This window comes from Diabrotica virgifera, chromosome 1 (genome assembly GCF_917563875.1).
Source record: "Diabrotica virgifera virgifera chromosome 1, PGI_DIABVI_V3a".
NCBI lineage: Eukaryota > Metazoa > Arthropoda > Insecta > Coleoptera > Chrysomelidae > Diabrotica > Diabrotica virgifera.
This window is the reverse complement of record NC_065443.1, coordinates 107114426-107130585: the sequence shown is the minus strand read 5'-3', so window position 1 is coordinate 107130585 and position 16160 is coordinate 107114426.

The window sequence follows — 16160 nt, the reverse complement described above, 5'->3', positions numbered from 1 at the left end:
AGAAATTTATTATGCTTTATGTGATATAACGCATTAGGATAAAGATCGTGATAGAAATTGTCAAGCTAGATCTTTAGGAGATAAAATGTCAACATTTACATTCATATGCTCAGTTGTGCAGTGTACATATCTATGGTATAAAGTTCTGGTGAAAGTTAATTGCGTTAGCAAAATTTTTCAATCAAAAACAATGAATATGCGGCTGGCCTTAAATGCTTTACAAGAGATAAAACAATTGTTGCTATAGTTTCGGACAGATATCAAATTTAATGATGTAATTACTACAGCAAACGAAACTGCAGAGAAACTGGATGTGGAGCCCAGTTATCAACCAGCCACACAGTCAAACCTTCGGAAAAAAAGCTGACAGTTCGATTACGAATATAAAGACGAACCGATTTTGGATCCTAAAATGTCATACGTTAATTTCTTTCATTGTGTTCTCGCACAAGAATTCATGTTAGTAAAGGAAAGATTTTCATGTTGGGAAATCATGTTAATTCTTTCAAATTTTTATATCCACAGAGAACGGCAGTTCTCACCAGTGGCGCACAACACCCCTACAAGCGACACTATATATACAAGAAATTTTCGATTTTCTAAACCTGACTGAATTGAAAATTGGGCCAAATCCCATCTTAAAGTTTAGGAAAAGACTCGTCCATCCATATGTTACTTCTCCATTTTGGTCCAAGGGTGTGGATTTTACGGCCCTTCCCATTTAAAGCCTGTTTTTCGTTCTCGTCCCCAAAACTCCCAAAAAATTCAAAAATTTAAGCCCGACCTTCGCGGCTTCTGATAGCATAGATCATTACCTTTCCAACGCATGTTTAATTTTAAAAATCGGTTATACCATTCAAAAGTTATCGAGCTCAGAAATATGACTCAATTTTTATTTAAAAAATGGAAAATGTTTGTGGATATGTATGTATGTATGTATGTATGTATGTGTGTGGAAAAGTTAAACCGATCTGAATTTTTTTTTCTGTGTTTCAAGAGGGTGTGAGGGACGATTCAGAACCGGTCTAATTTTTGACTTCTGACTACCCGTAAGTTAGCTAGAGGACTAGGTAAATACAAAATAGCATATTTTTTGGGCGTATATATCTTAGGTTCAAGGAAAGACAGGAAAACCGCAAATACACCAAATCAATAGGATTGAGTTAAGCTTTCAAATGGCGCCTAAGCAATGAACCTGAGACATACGCAGTGCTCACCATAGCCAAAAAACTGAAAAATTAAACTTTCAAAATTTTGGTTTTTCGACAATTACTCAAAATTTCAACCTACGAATTTCGCCAATCACTGAGCGTTTGTAGAAGGACTCAGGACGCGTCTAACGGTGTATACCTTATATCTGGGAAAATTCGAATTTTTAAGTTATAGGCTTCATAAGTATGATCAAATTTATTTCTTATGGGAAAAAAACGGTTTTTCAAGCTCAATAATTCCTGTAATACGTTCAGTTATCATACTCGATCTTGGATGCATCAGATACTACTTGTCAATACGTTTCAAATTCATGTTTAGTGATCAACATCAGGTAAGTTGTTCAGAAGTTATAGAGCTCCAAAAGTATAATTAGTCCAGGAACTGAAATTTTTCACTTAGCAATTTTTACAGAATGGATCGCTTTGCTTAAAAATTTGACAATAAGTAGTGGATAGTCCAAGGATCAAAATCTATATGATGCCGAAAGACGCTTTTACCATGGGGTGGTTGCCACCTCATCTCGAGGGTGGAAATTTTTTTTTTATTTTGACCGCAAATGCTGGTAAAAATATTAATTATAAGCAAAAAATGTTCATTATACATTTTTTTTAATAAAATTAATAGTTTTCGATTTATTAGATATCGAAGCTGTTAGTTTTATATCGGAAAGATTACCAGATAACGACAGTTCTCGCCAGTGGCGCAGAAATACACCCCCCTACACGCGACACTATTATATATACGAAATTTTCAATTTTCTAAATCTGACTGAATTGAAAATTTTGCCAACTCCCATCTTCAAGTTCAGAAAAAGACTCACCCATTCATATGTCAACGATCCATTTTGGTCCAAGGGTGTCTATTTTACGGCCCTTCATATTTAGGGCCTGTTTTTCTTTCTGGTCCCCAAAACTCCCAAAAACTTCGAAAATTTAAGTCCGACCTTTGCGGCTTCTAACAGTACTGATCATTACCTTTCCAACGCATGTCTAATTTTGAACATTACCAGAGAACGGCAGTTCTCGCCAGTAGCGCACACCCACACCCCCCTACACGTAACACTATATATATACGAAATTTTCGATTTTCTAAATCTGACTGAATTGAAAATTGGGCCAACTCCCATCTTAAAGTTCAGAAAAAAAGTCACCCATTTATATGTCAACCATCGATTTTGGTCCAAGAGTGTAGATTTTACGGCCCTTCCTATTTAGGGTCTGTTTTTCGTTCTCGTCCCCACAACTCCCAAAAACTTTAAAAATTTAAGTCCAACCTTTGCGGCTTCTAATAAAACTGATCATTACCTTTCCAACGCATGTCTAATTTTGAAAATCGGTTATACCATTCAAAAGTTATAGAGCTTAGAAATGTGACTCAATTTTTATTTAAAAAAGGGAAAATGTTTGTGGATATGTATGTATGTGTGTTTGAAAGTTAAACCGATTTGATATTTTTCTCTGTGTTTAAAGAGGCGGTCAGGGACGATTTAGAACCGGTGTATTTTGTTACTTTTGACCACCCATAAGCCAGCTATAGGACTTGGTAGGTACAAAACGGCATATTTTTGGGGGTATATATATTCGGATCACGAAGAGGCAGGAGAACCGCAAATACATCAAATCAATAGTGTTGACTTAAGCTTTCAAATGGTGTTTAAGCCGTCAGGATCAGACATATACACGGCTCAGTATAGCCGAAAAACTGAAAAATTAAACTTAAAAATTTTGGTTTTTCGACAATTACTCAACATTTCAACGTACGAATTGCGCCAATAACTTAGCGTTTGTAGAAGGACTCAAGACGAATCTAACGATGTATACCTCATATCCGGGAAAATTCGAATTTTTAGGCTATAGGCTTCATAAATATGATAAAATCTATTTCCTGTGGGAAAAACGGTTTCGAAAGCTCAATAATTCCTGTAATAGCTTCAGTTATCATACTTGACCTTAGATCCATCAGATACTACTGGTTAATATTCAAACGCATGTTTACCGATCAAAATCGGTTAAGCCGTTTAGAAGTTATTAAGATGCAAAAGTATAATCCAATTAACGATTATTCCCCAAATGGTTTATGTAGTTGTAGTGGTTACGACGCTAAATTTGATCTGGCAACGGGCAATCCGACTTCATTTACCGGCCATTTAAATATATTTTTTTTCAATCTATTTCGAATAGAAAAAAATCTAGTGTACATTCGATGGACACTAGATCATTTGGGAGATAATGCAACAAAGGTGACAATTTATAAAGCTTGACGTGTAATAGAGGAACATTGCATTCAACTTCATACATTTAATTTATAAATACCTTTGAAAAACTCCTGATACAAGAATAAAAAACCGCTAAACGCCGTAAAAATGAGTGGCGCATAAAATATTCCAGCTACAAAAGATCTGATATGAATGTTACGTGGCGCGAAAATGGACTTTCATTTGATGCAAAACAAAATTTTAGTTTTATTTTAAAATATTTTTCCATCATATTTACTAAATTTGAAGTAAACGCGCCACAAAAGAGTTTCAAAATTCAAACTGTATCAAAGTTACTCTTTTGTGGCGCGTTTACTTCAAATTTAGCAAATATTATGGAAAAATATTTTAAAATAAAACTAAAATTTTGTTTTGCATCAAATGAAAGTCAATTTTCGCGCCACGTAACATTCATATCAGATCTTTTGTAGCTGGAATATTTTATGCGCCACTCATTTTTACGGCGTTTAGCGGTTTTTTATTCTTGTAATTTAAACGACAGTACAAAAAACTCACAATTAAAACTTTTATGTAGAAATTTGGAAAAAACTGCGATTTAATGATCATCGATATATTATGGAGGGAGACGATTTCTTTAAAGAATTATATGAATTATACAGCTACAGCCTTTGTTAAAAAAATTAAATAATGATGTTTGTAAAATTTTAAAATATACAGGGTGTAACAAAAATACAGGTCATAAATTAAACCACATATTCTGAGACCAACAATAGTTCGAATGAACCTAACTTACCTTAGTACAAATATGCACACAAAAAAAGTTACAGCCATTTGAAGTTACAAAATGAAAATCGATTTTTTCGAATATATCGAAAACTATTAGAGATTTTTTGTTGCAAATGGACATGTGGCATTCTTATGGCAAGAACATCCTACAGAAAAATTATAGTGAAATTTGTGCACCCCATAAAAATTTTATGGGGGTTTTGTTCCCTTAAACCCCCCCCCCCAAACTTTTGTGTCCTTTTCAAATAAATTATTATTCTGGTGCCATTAGTTAAATTAAATATTTTTAAAACTTTTTTGCCTCTTACTATTTTTTCGATTAGGCAGTTTTTATCGAGTTGCGGCTTCTTTTTTAATATGTTTACATAAACATTTTATGAGGGTTTTGTTCTATTAAACTAATTAAACTATCACTGCGGTACCATTAGTTAAACACAGTGTTTTTAAAACTTTTTTGCCTCTTTGTATTTTTTTGATAAAGCATCTTTTATCGAGATGTGGCTTCTTTTTTAATATTGTTTAAAATATACCTAAAAATGTAAATCATAAATAAATTTTCATATTATTACCAAGTCTTCATAAAATCGTACTTTACCATATACAAATATGTGGTGGATTTGACAAATATTCAAATATCTCGATAATAATTGACTTTTGGAAAAAGTACTAAGAGACAAAAAAGTTTTTAAAAACTTGTGTTTAACTAATGGCGCTACAAAAATAATTAAATTGAAACATACACAAAAGTTTGGGGGGGTTTAAAGGAACCAAACCCCCATAAAATTTTTATGGGGTGTCCAAATTTCATTATAATGTTTTCTTAAAATACTACTGCCATAAAAATACCACATGTCCATTTTTAATAAAAAATCTCTAATATTTTTCGATATATTGGAAAAAATTGATTTTCATTTTGTAATTTCAAGGGGTGTAACTTTTTTTCCGTGCACATTTGTACTAAGGTAAGTTAGGTTCAATCGAACTATTTTTGGTCCCAGAATACGCGATTAAATTTATGACCTGTATTTTTGTTACACCCTGTATATTTTTAAAGGAATTTAACTGTTTCTTCTTCGTGATGTGCCTATCCGTGACGAATGTTGGCGATGGTAATCTTTATCTTAACTATGTCCGCGCCATGCAGTGCGGAAAAGCTGCACAGTTGTTGTGTTGAATCAGGTTCTGGGATTTTAACCAGGATGTTTTTTTCTTGCTGGACCTCGCTTTCCAAATATTTTTCCTTGCACTATGGCTTGTAGTGGGGCATATCTGGTTTCATTTCGCATGTGTACAAAGTAGGTATTCTAACTTCGAGATTTGATGGTGGTCAGTACCTCTCGGTTCTTCTTCATTTTTCTGAGGACCTTCTCATTTGTGGGTCAGTCCACGGCATTTTAAGAATTCTACGGTATAGCTACATCTCAAAGCTTCCAATTTTCTGCACATATCTTCGTTCAAGGACCACTATTCAACACCATAAAAAGGACAAAGAAGACGCAGCATTCTTACTTTTATACCAAGAGAGAGGTTGTGCCTCTTGAAGAATACCCCCATACATACGCTTAAAGGTGGATTTGGCTTTTCCAATGTGATATTTTTGAGTTGTTGCTCTTATTTCTGGGTTGTTAGTTCATTCTTCATTTGTTATGGTGCCGAGGTAGTCTTTCTATAGGGGTTTGGTTGATTTAGAGTTGCCCTTCTGTTATCTTTTTCTTGCTAATGATCATAAGCTTTGTCTTCATTACGTTTATATTTACATTTATGTGATTTTGTTCATAAGGACTTGCAGGTCTTCTAGGTTGTCCGCAAATATTATGGTGTCATCTGCATCTGATGTTATTTAGCAGGTACCTGTTTAGTAGAGTTAATTTTTCAGTTTCGTTTAAAGCTTCGATAAATATTCTTTCAGAGTAGAGATTGAAAATTAGAGTGTACAAAATACAGCCTTGCCTCACTCCACGCATGATGTTCACGTATTCGGTGTGTTCACCTTCAACTCTGAGGTTTGCAGTCTGATTCCAAAGAATGCTGGAAGGCGCGAAAAATGATTTTTTCTGAAATAGATATTTATTTTCCAGGTTACCTGTATCTTTAGTTATTTATGTTGTTACGTCAAAGATTTATTTTTACTTAATTATTTTAACTTAGTTTGTTTTCCTGTTGCATATACCTATATGAGAATTTTTAGTTATTTTTAGACGATTTAAAAAAAATACGTATTTTTGGGCGCCATTAAATGTTTTGAACACAGGCGCTAACAGGTGCTGGCGCGGCACTGAAACTATGGATATGACAGACACTAATGACACTAATGATGTTTCTGAAAATTTAGAACATCATCCATTACCACACTCTCTTTCAGACACACTCTGTTTTGAATATGAGAATATATTATTAGAAGATGAAAAATATATTAGTGATACTACGGAGGATACTACATATTAAAAGTCTTACCAGTAGCTTATCAGAATGGTGCTGTAAACATAATATTACACATGTGGCTATTAATGACCTGTTAAATATTTTAAAACCATATCATCCTGAATTACCGCGAGATGCTAGAACTCTGTTACACACTCCAAGGAAAACTATTTTACAACCAATAAGTTCCGGTCACTATGTTCACTTTGGATTGAGAAATTGTTTGCAAAAACTACTGTCTCAGTATTCTGGAGAAGAGTGTCTTGATATTGTAGAAATTTTAATTAATATAGATGGTCTTCCACTTTCAAAAAGTTCATCCAGTCAAGTGTATCCAATTTTATGCAGTTTATATCCGAAACAGGGGCCAGTTGATATAGTTGGTATATATCACGGGTATGAGAAACCCAAAGAATCTAATTTATTTTTAGAAAAATTTGTAGAAGATGCCATAGAAATAATTAATAATGGTATGAAATATGAAAGTAGAACTTATTTTATTAAAATTAAAGGTTTCATTTGTGATGCTCCTGCTAAAGCATACATTACATATACTAAAGGTCATTCTGGTTACATGTCTTGCAGTAAATGTGACATTGAAGGGGTTTACACTAATAGGATTTGTTTTCCTGACACGAAGAATTTTCATTTGCGCACTGCATAAATTTGACTGTATTTAAACTACATTTGACTGTAATTAAATGCATTAACAAAGATATGTACTATACATTTAACTATAATTTATTGGGCTTAAAATAAACCATTTAAGGGTACTAGAGGGACATCAGTCTTAAAACAGATTTTTTTAAATTATTGTAAAAAACAACCCACTTCTAAATTTCTAAATATTTATAGCAGTTGCAAAAATGAATTGATTTTCGGAGACACACAAGGCAGACATACATTTAGCAGTAATATTTATTTATATGGGTGTATTTCCATGGGCTAATTAATGCTTCAGTTGATGATGGTTGTGATAAAATATTCTTTATCAAAAGTATCCAGTTTTATAATTTGATATTCTTTCTTTATAGAAGCTGCAATAAAAAGTCAAAAATGTAGTGATAAGAAGGTGGCGGAGCAAGAAATTGGACGATGTTTGAGGAGAGCCGGGGATCGCTTAAAAACTTTCAAGGAAAAGGAATCAGAATAAAAATTGAATTTATTTATTTTTTAATAATAAAGATATATTCACCTATATTTACTTTTATTTACATAAATCATCATGTGTGTATAGAATGTACATAATATTATGTATATACAGTGATGAGCGCGCTAATAACCGGCAACATAGCGCAAAAGATGGAAAACATATTAAATTGTGAGATAAAAAGAAATAAAACTAGTAGAGTTGTTAAAATTAGCGATAGTAACATATAAATTGATATTATATTGATTGTTTCCCACCTTTAGACGTATCAAAGGAGTATGTCAACTAAAACTGTCACTGTGACAGTGGCATTTCTCAAAATCGTCCGATACGTCTAAAGGTGGGAAACAATCAATATAATGTCAATCTACCAGTTACTATGGCTAAATTTAACACCTCCACTAGGTTAATCTCTTTTTATCTCACAACTTAATATGTTTTCCATCTTTTGCGTTATTTTGTCGGTTATTAGTGCACTCATCACTGTATAGTATGTACTATGTACATACCTTCAATATGTACTTACTAGGTACGTACCTTCAGTACGTACTACACTGAACCAAAAAAGTACGTAAATATAATGAAAAAAACATTGATTCAAAAACGGGGAGCATTAATTTTCGTCCAAAGATCAGTATCATTGGTCCAATGTAAGTAGATACATTAACTAATGCTCAAACACATTAATTTTTATGAATTAGTACGTTCATTCTATGTACTTTCTAGTTAAGAATTAATGTATCGGTACATTGAATCAATGTATCGGTACATTGAATCAATGGATCGGTACACTGAATCAATGTATCGGTACATTAATTCTTAACTAGAAAGTACATTGAATGAACGTACTAATTCATAAAAATTAATGTTTTTGAGCATTAGTTAATGTATCTACTTACATTGGACCAACGATACTGATCTTTGGACGAAAATTAATGCTCCCCGTTTTTGTATCAATGTTTTTTTCATTATATTTACGTACTTTTTTGGTTCAGTGAATGTCATCTTCATGTATATTTGTATATAACATACAAATAGTTAATAAGTAAACAAAATGACGACTTAATATCTACATAAATATTACAAGAAAGTCTGAAATGTTAAGTATCTATAAGTTTAAAGAAAAAAAAAACATATATTTTTAATTAACACAAACACCTTTTTATTATCTAATTTGGAAAAAACTGAATAACTAAATATAACAAAACTTGATTCTTCTTAGAAAATATATAAAAATATATAGGTATATTTATATTATATAAAAAATGTATACCCGATATCGTGAAAATAAATACATCTACAATAACATCTCCATAAATACATCTCTCTGGGATTAATTATCACCACCCATACAAAAAACAAATGGTTGAATGGCATTTTTCTTTGATTTCAAAAATCTAATATTATGATCTTCGACTTCTTGCTGGGTCTTCCCGATGTAAGAATGATACTGGAAATCTCTGATGGTATATTTTATTATATATTTGGTTGTCCATTAAGATCTTTTTTTAACCATTTTATTAGTTCGTACAAAATATCGATGTAGAACCCAAAGAAGAACAGTTAGCCATCTACAATTTATATTAATAATTACTATAAAAATATAAATCTAAATAGTGAACATAGTTGTATTTTTGGGTATCACTTTTTTTTATAGAAATATTTAAATTTATCCTGAAAAAAATTGCTAGATGTTGAGATGTTTATTTTTACTTTGATAGATAGATTGCAAGAGTTTATAATATTTTTCAATTATTTAAGGTTTAATCACCTAAAGATTTAATTTACTAATCTTTTATAAGATTATACCATTTAGAAATATTTTCAAACGGTTCCTATTTTCTTTTACCTATGTGTCGAATTAGCTTTTGAAAAAATTTACAGAGAACATAAATTAATTAATACTAGATATGCAGGATTGAATAATAAACTAGGTACTTACATTCCGTAATGTCTTCATGGGTAATCTTTTCAAATAAAAATTTATTTGTTTTATCGTTGATATGACTTTTACACCGAAGAGAGGAGATAATTCTTTCGAAATTGCTGTCCCATCCACCAATAAGTCCATTTCCATTTCTAAATGCCACTCCAAAGTACATATAAATCTGCAAAAGTGGAAATAGAGGTATGTACAATTTTTTTTATAGAAATCCAACAAAATAATTTATAAATAGTTAAAAATATAAATATGTAAATACATACCTTAGAAAAATCAACCCAATCACTAGTGCCAAACACCGCTCCTCAGAATCTGCAGGGTGACTGTCTGCTAGGATGCTGCAACTGTTGTCACGTGATTTTTTTACACCAATAAAAACACTTATAGAGTTTTAAGAAATGTATCGGTTTATGTACAAGATTATTGCTACAATGTATTGATCATTGATTCAGGTATATTACATTAATACAATGATTGCGTTACATCAAAACAATGTATCGAGTTATTAATCAAAGTCGAATACATTGATTTAATGTCACGAAAACATTGATTACATAAACGAGTTCGTAATTTAAAGAACACTGTACGTTAGTGCAACGTTTTATATTCATTAATTTAACCGCATAATCCTGATGTATAGTTTTATATACAGCGTGTCTACTTGAGTTGGAAACATATGGGAAACTTTTTTATTATTAATTTTACGAAAAAAAGTTATTCTTTATAAAAAGTTCTGCATGCCCCAAAACCTAAGATTCAATTATCAGATATCAAATTTTCTCAATATTATACGAGGTATGTCAAAAAATATGAATTTCGGCTAAGGGTAAAATACCTTTATTTCTCTCAATATCGAAAATTCTTATGATAAAAAGTTGTTTGGAATTAAAAACTAAGATGAAATATGCAATTACATGCTAACAGGTGCTGGCGCGGCACTGAAACTATGGATATGACAGACACTAATGACACTAATGATGTTTCTGAAAATTTAGAACATCATCCATTACCACACTCTCTTTCAGACACACTCTGTTTTGAATATGAGAATATATTATTAGAAGATGAAAAATATATTAGTGATACTACGGAGGATACTACATATTAAAAGTCTTACCAGTAGCTTATCAGAATGGTGCTGTAAACATAATATTACACATGTGGCTATTAATGACCTGTTAAATATTTTAAAACCATATCATCCTGAATTACCGCGAGATGCTAGAACTCTGTTACACACTCCAAGGAAAACTATTTTACAACCAATAAGTTCCGGTCACTATGTTCACTTTGGATTGAGAAATTGTTTGCAAAAACTACTGTCTCAGTATTCTGGAGAAGAGTGTCTTGATATTGTAGAAATTTTAATTAATATAGATGGTCTTCCACTTTCAAAAAGTTCATCCAGTCAAGTGTATCCAATTTTATGCAGTTTATATCCGAAACAGGGGCCAGTTGATATAGTTGGTATATATCACGGGTATGAGAAACCCAAAGAATCTAATTTATTTTTAGAAAAATTTGTAGAAGATGCCATAGAAATAATTAATAATGGTATGAAATATGAAAGTAGAACTTATTTTATTAAAATTAAAGGTTTCATTTGTGATGCTCCTGCTAAAGCATACATTACATATACTAAAGGTCATTCTGGTTACATGTCTTGCAGTAAATGTGACATTGAAGGGGTTTACACTAATAGGATTTGTTTTCCTGACACGAAGAATTTTCATTTGCGCACTGCATAAATTTGACTGTATTTAAACTACATTTGACTGTAATTAAATGCATTAACAAAGATATGTACTATACATTTAACTATAATTTATTGGGCTTAAAATAAACCATTTAAGGGTACTAGAGGGACATCAGTCTTAAAACAGATTTTTTTAAATTATTGTAAAAAACAACCCACTTCTAAATTTCTAAATATTTATAGCAGTTGCAAAAATGAATTGATTTTCGGAGACACACAAGGCAGACATACATTTAGCAGTAATATTTATTTATATGGGTGTATTTCCATGGGCTAATTAATGCTTCAGTTGATGATGGTTGTGATAAAATATTCTTTATCAAAAGTATCCAGTTTTATAATTTGATATTCTTTCTTTATAGAAGCTGCAATAAAAAGTCAAAAATGTAGTGATAAGAAGGTGGCGGAGCAAGAAATTGGACGATGTTTGAGGAGAGCCGGGGATCGCTTAAAAACTTTCAAGGAAAAGGAATCAGAATAAAAATTGAATTTATTTATTTTTTAATAATAAAGATATATTCACCTATATTTACTTTTATTTACATAAATCATCATGTGTGTATAGAATGTACATAATATTATGTATATACAGTGATGAGCGCGCTAATAACCGGCAACATAGCGCAAAAGATGGAAAACATATTAAATTGTGAGATAAAAAGAAATAAAACTAGTAGAGTTGTTAAAATTAGCGATAGTAACATATAAATTGATATTATATTGATTGTTTCCCACCTTTAGACGTATCAAAGGAGTATGTCAACTAAAACTGTCACTGTGACAGTGGCATTTCTCAAAATCGTCCGATACGTCTAAAGGTGGGAAACAATCAATATAATGTCAATCTACCAGTTACTATGGCTAAATTTAACACCTCCACTAGGTTAATCTCTTTTTATCTCACAACTTAATATGTTTTCCATCTTTTGCGTTATTTTGTCGGTTATTAGTGCGCTCATCACTGTATAGTATGTACTATGTACATACCTTCAATATGTACTTACTAGGTACGTACCTTCAGTACGTACTACACTGAACCAAAAAAGTACGTAAATATAATGAAAAAAACATTGATTCAAAAACGGGGAGCATTAATTTTCGTCCAAAGATCAGTATCATTGGTCCAATGTAAGTAGATACATTAACTAATGCTCAAACACATTAATTTTTATGAATTAGTACGTTCATTCTATGTACTTTCTAGTTAAGAATTAATGTATCGGTACATTGAATCAATGTATCGGTACATTGAATCAATGGATCGGTACACTGAATCAATGTATCGGTACATTAATTCTTAACTAGAAAGTACATTGAATGAACGTACTAATTCATAAAAATTAATGTTTTTGAGCATTAGTTAATGTATCTACTTACATTGGACCAACGATACTGATCTTTGGACGAAAATTAATGCTCCCCGTTTTTGTATCAATGTTTTTTTCATTATATTTACGTACTTTTTTGGTTCAGTGAATGTCATCTTCATGTATATTTGTATATAACATACAAATAGTTAATAAGTAAACAAAATGACGACTTAATATCTACATAAATATTACAAGAAAGTCTGAAATGTTAAGTATCTATAAGTTTAAAGAAAAAAAAAACATATATTTTTAATTAACACAAACACCTTTTTATTATCTAATTTGGAAAAAACTGAATAACTAAATATAACAAAAATTGATTCTTCTTAGAAAATATATAAAAATATATAGGTATATTTATATTATATAAAAAATGTATACCCGATATCGTGAAAATAAATACATCTACAATAACATCTCCATAAATACATCTCTCTGGGATTAATTATCACCACCCATACAAAAAACAAATGGTTGAATGGCATTTTTCTTTGATTTCAAAAATCTAATATTATGATCTTCGACTTCTTGCTGGGTCTTCCCGATGTAAGAATGATACTGGAAATCTCTGATGGTATATTTTATTATATATTTGGTTGTCCATTAAGATCTTTTTTTAACCATTTTATTAGTTCGTACAAAATATCGATGTAGAACCCAAAGAAGAACAGTTAGCCATCTACAATTTATATTAATAATTACTATAAAAATATAAATCTAAATAGTGAACATAGTTGTATTTTTGGGTATCACTTTTTTTTATAGAAATATTTAAATTTATCCTGAAAAAAATTGCTAGATGTTGAGATGTTTATTTTTACTTTGATAGATAGATTGCAAGAGTTTATAATATTTTTCAATTATTTAAGGTTTAATCACCTAAAGATTTAATTTACTAATCTTTTATAAGATTATACCATTTAGAAATATTTTCAAACGGTTCCTATTTTCTTTTACCTATGTGTCGAATTAGCTTTTGAAAAAATTTACAGAGAACATAAATTAATTAATACTAGATATGCAGGATTGAATAATAAACTAGGTACTTACATTCCGTAATGTCTTCATGGGTAATCTTTTCAAATAAAAATTTATTTGTTTTATCGTTGATATGACTTTTACACCGAAGAGAGGAGATAATTCTTTCGAAATTGCTGTCCCATCCACCAATAAGTCCATTTCCATTTCTAAATGCCACTCCAAAGTACATATAAATCTGCAAAAGTGGAAATAGAGGTATGTACAATTTTTTTTATAGAAATCCAACAAAATAATTTATAAATAGTTAAAAATATAAATATGTAAATACATACCTTAGAAAAATCAACCCAATCACTAGTGCCAAACACCGCTCCTCAGAATCTGCAGGGTGACTGTCTGCTAGGATGCTGCAACTGTTGTCACGTGATTTTTTTACACCAATAAAAACACTTATAGAGTTTTAAGAAATGTATCGGTTTATGTACAAGATTATTGCTACAATGTATTGATCATTGATTCAGGTATATTACATTAATACAATGATTGCGTTACATCAAAACAATGTATCGAGTTATTAATCAAAGTCGAATACATTGATTTAATGTCACGAAAACATTGATTACATAAACGAGTTCGTAATTTAAAGAACACTGTACGTTAGTGCAACGTTTTATATTCATTAATTTAACCGCATAATCCTGATGTATAGTTTTATATACAGCGTGTCTACTTGAGTTGGAAACATATGGGAAACTTTTTTATTATTAATTTTACGAAAAAAAGTTATTCTTTATAAAAAGTTCTGCATGCCCCAAAACCTAAGATTCAATTATCAGATATCAAATTTTCTCAATATTATACGAGGTATGTCAAAAAATATGAATTTCGGCTAAGGGTAAAATACCTTTATTTCTCTCAATATCGAAAATTCTTATGATAAAAAGTTGTTTGGAATTAAAAACTAAGATGAAATATGCAATTACATGCTTCTTATTGAAAAAAAAAATATTTTTCTCAAATTTATGGATACCCAACATCGTTTTTAATTATTACAAATATCATAACTCGTTTATTATTCATTTTACGAAAAAAAGTTATTCTTCATAAAAAACTTTGCACAGTCTAAAATCTAAGACACAACCATGATATATCAACTTTTATTAATTTTATACGAGGTGTGTCAAAAAATATGAAATTCGCTCAATATTATAGCACCTTTATATTTCACAGTATTTCAATTAGAAGGATGTAATTGCATATTGATACATAGTTTTTAATTCTAAACAACTTTTTTAATAACCGTTTTCAATATTGTGAAAAATAAAGGTACTTTACTCTTGAGTGAAATTCATATTTTTTGACATAACTCGTATAAAATTAATAAAATGTCATATCTGTTGGTTGAATCTTCGGTCTTAGGACATACAGAGATTTTTATAAAGAATACCTTTTTTTCGTAAAAGTAATAATAAAAGAGTTATCGTATGTGTAATGAATAAAAACGAAGTATCAATAAATTTGAGAAAAATTTGGAAAATATTTTTTTCCAATTAGAAGCATGTAATTACATATTTGAGCTTGGTTTTTATTTCCAAACAACTTTTCATAATAAGAATTTTCGATATTGAGAGAAATAAAGGTACTTTACCCTTAGCCGAAATTCATATTTTTTGACATACCTCGTATAATATTGAGAAAATTTGATATCTGATAATTGAATCTTAGGTTTTGGGGCATGCAGAACTTTTTATAGAGAATAACTTTTTTTCGTAAAATTAATAATAAAAAAGTTTCCCATATGTTTCCAACTCAAGTAGACACGCTGTATACAATGAACAAATTATTAGTATTATGGAAAAAGTCATTGGATAGATAAAACGATTCATTGGATTAATGATTTTATTCATTATTTTTTAATGAATAGAATTACATTGTAATAATGAATATGATCATTATTTAATGACTACGTGTTTATAGTCAGTGGCGGCTCGTGGAATTTGAGCAGGGAGGGCGCAGATAATAACAATTGCACACAAAAATTTTCCCTCAGGGATTTAGTAGGAATTTGATCAGGGGCAGCGGGTTTTTATTTTTCTATCGGGTGCAAAGTGGATTTCCATTTACTATTTGAACGGTGTCTTTGCAATTTTTTCCCTAGAATGTTTGCTGAGAACTATTGTAGGTTTATATACGCAGATGGGCAAATATGACGGCAAAGCTTTTGACGCGGCAAACGGTTTCAAGTTCGTAGAAAACATTAAATTGGCGTTACGCAGGTAAACGCAGTGAAGGGCAATACTCAAATAGGGGCAATAATTTTTACGATG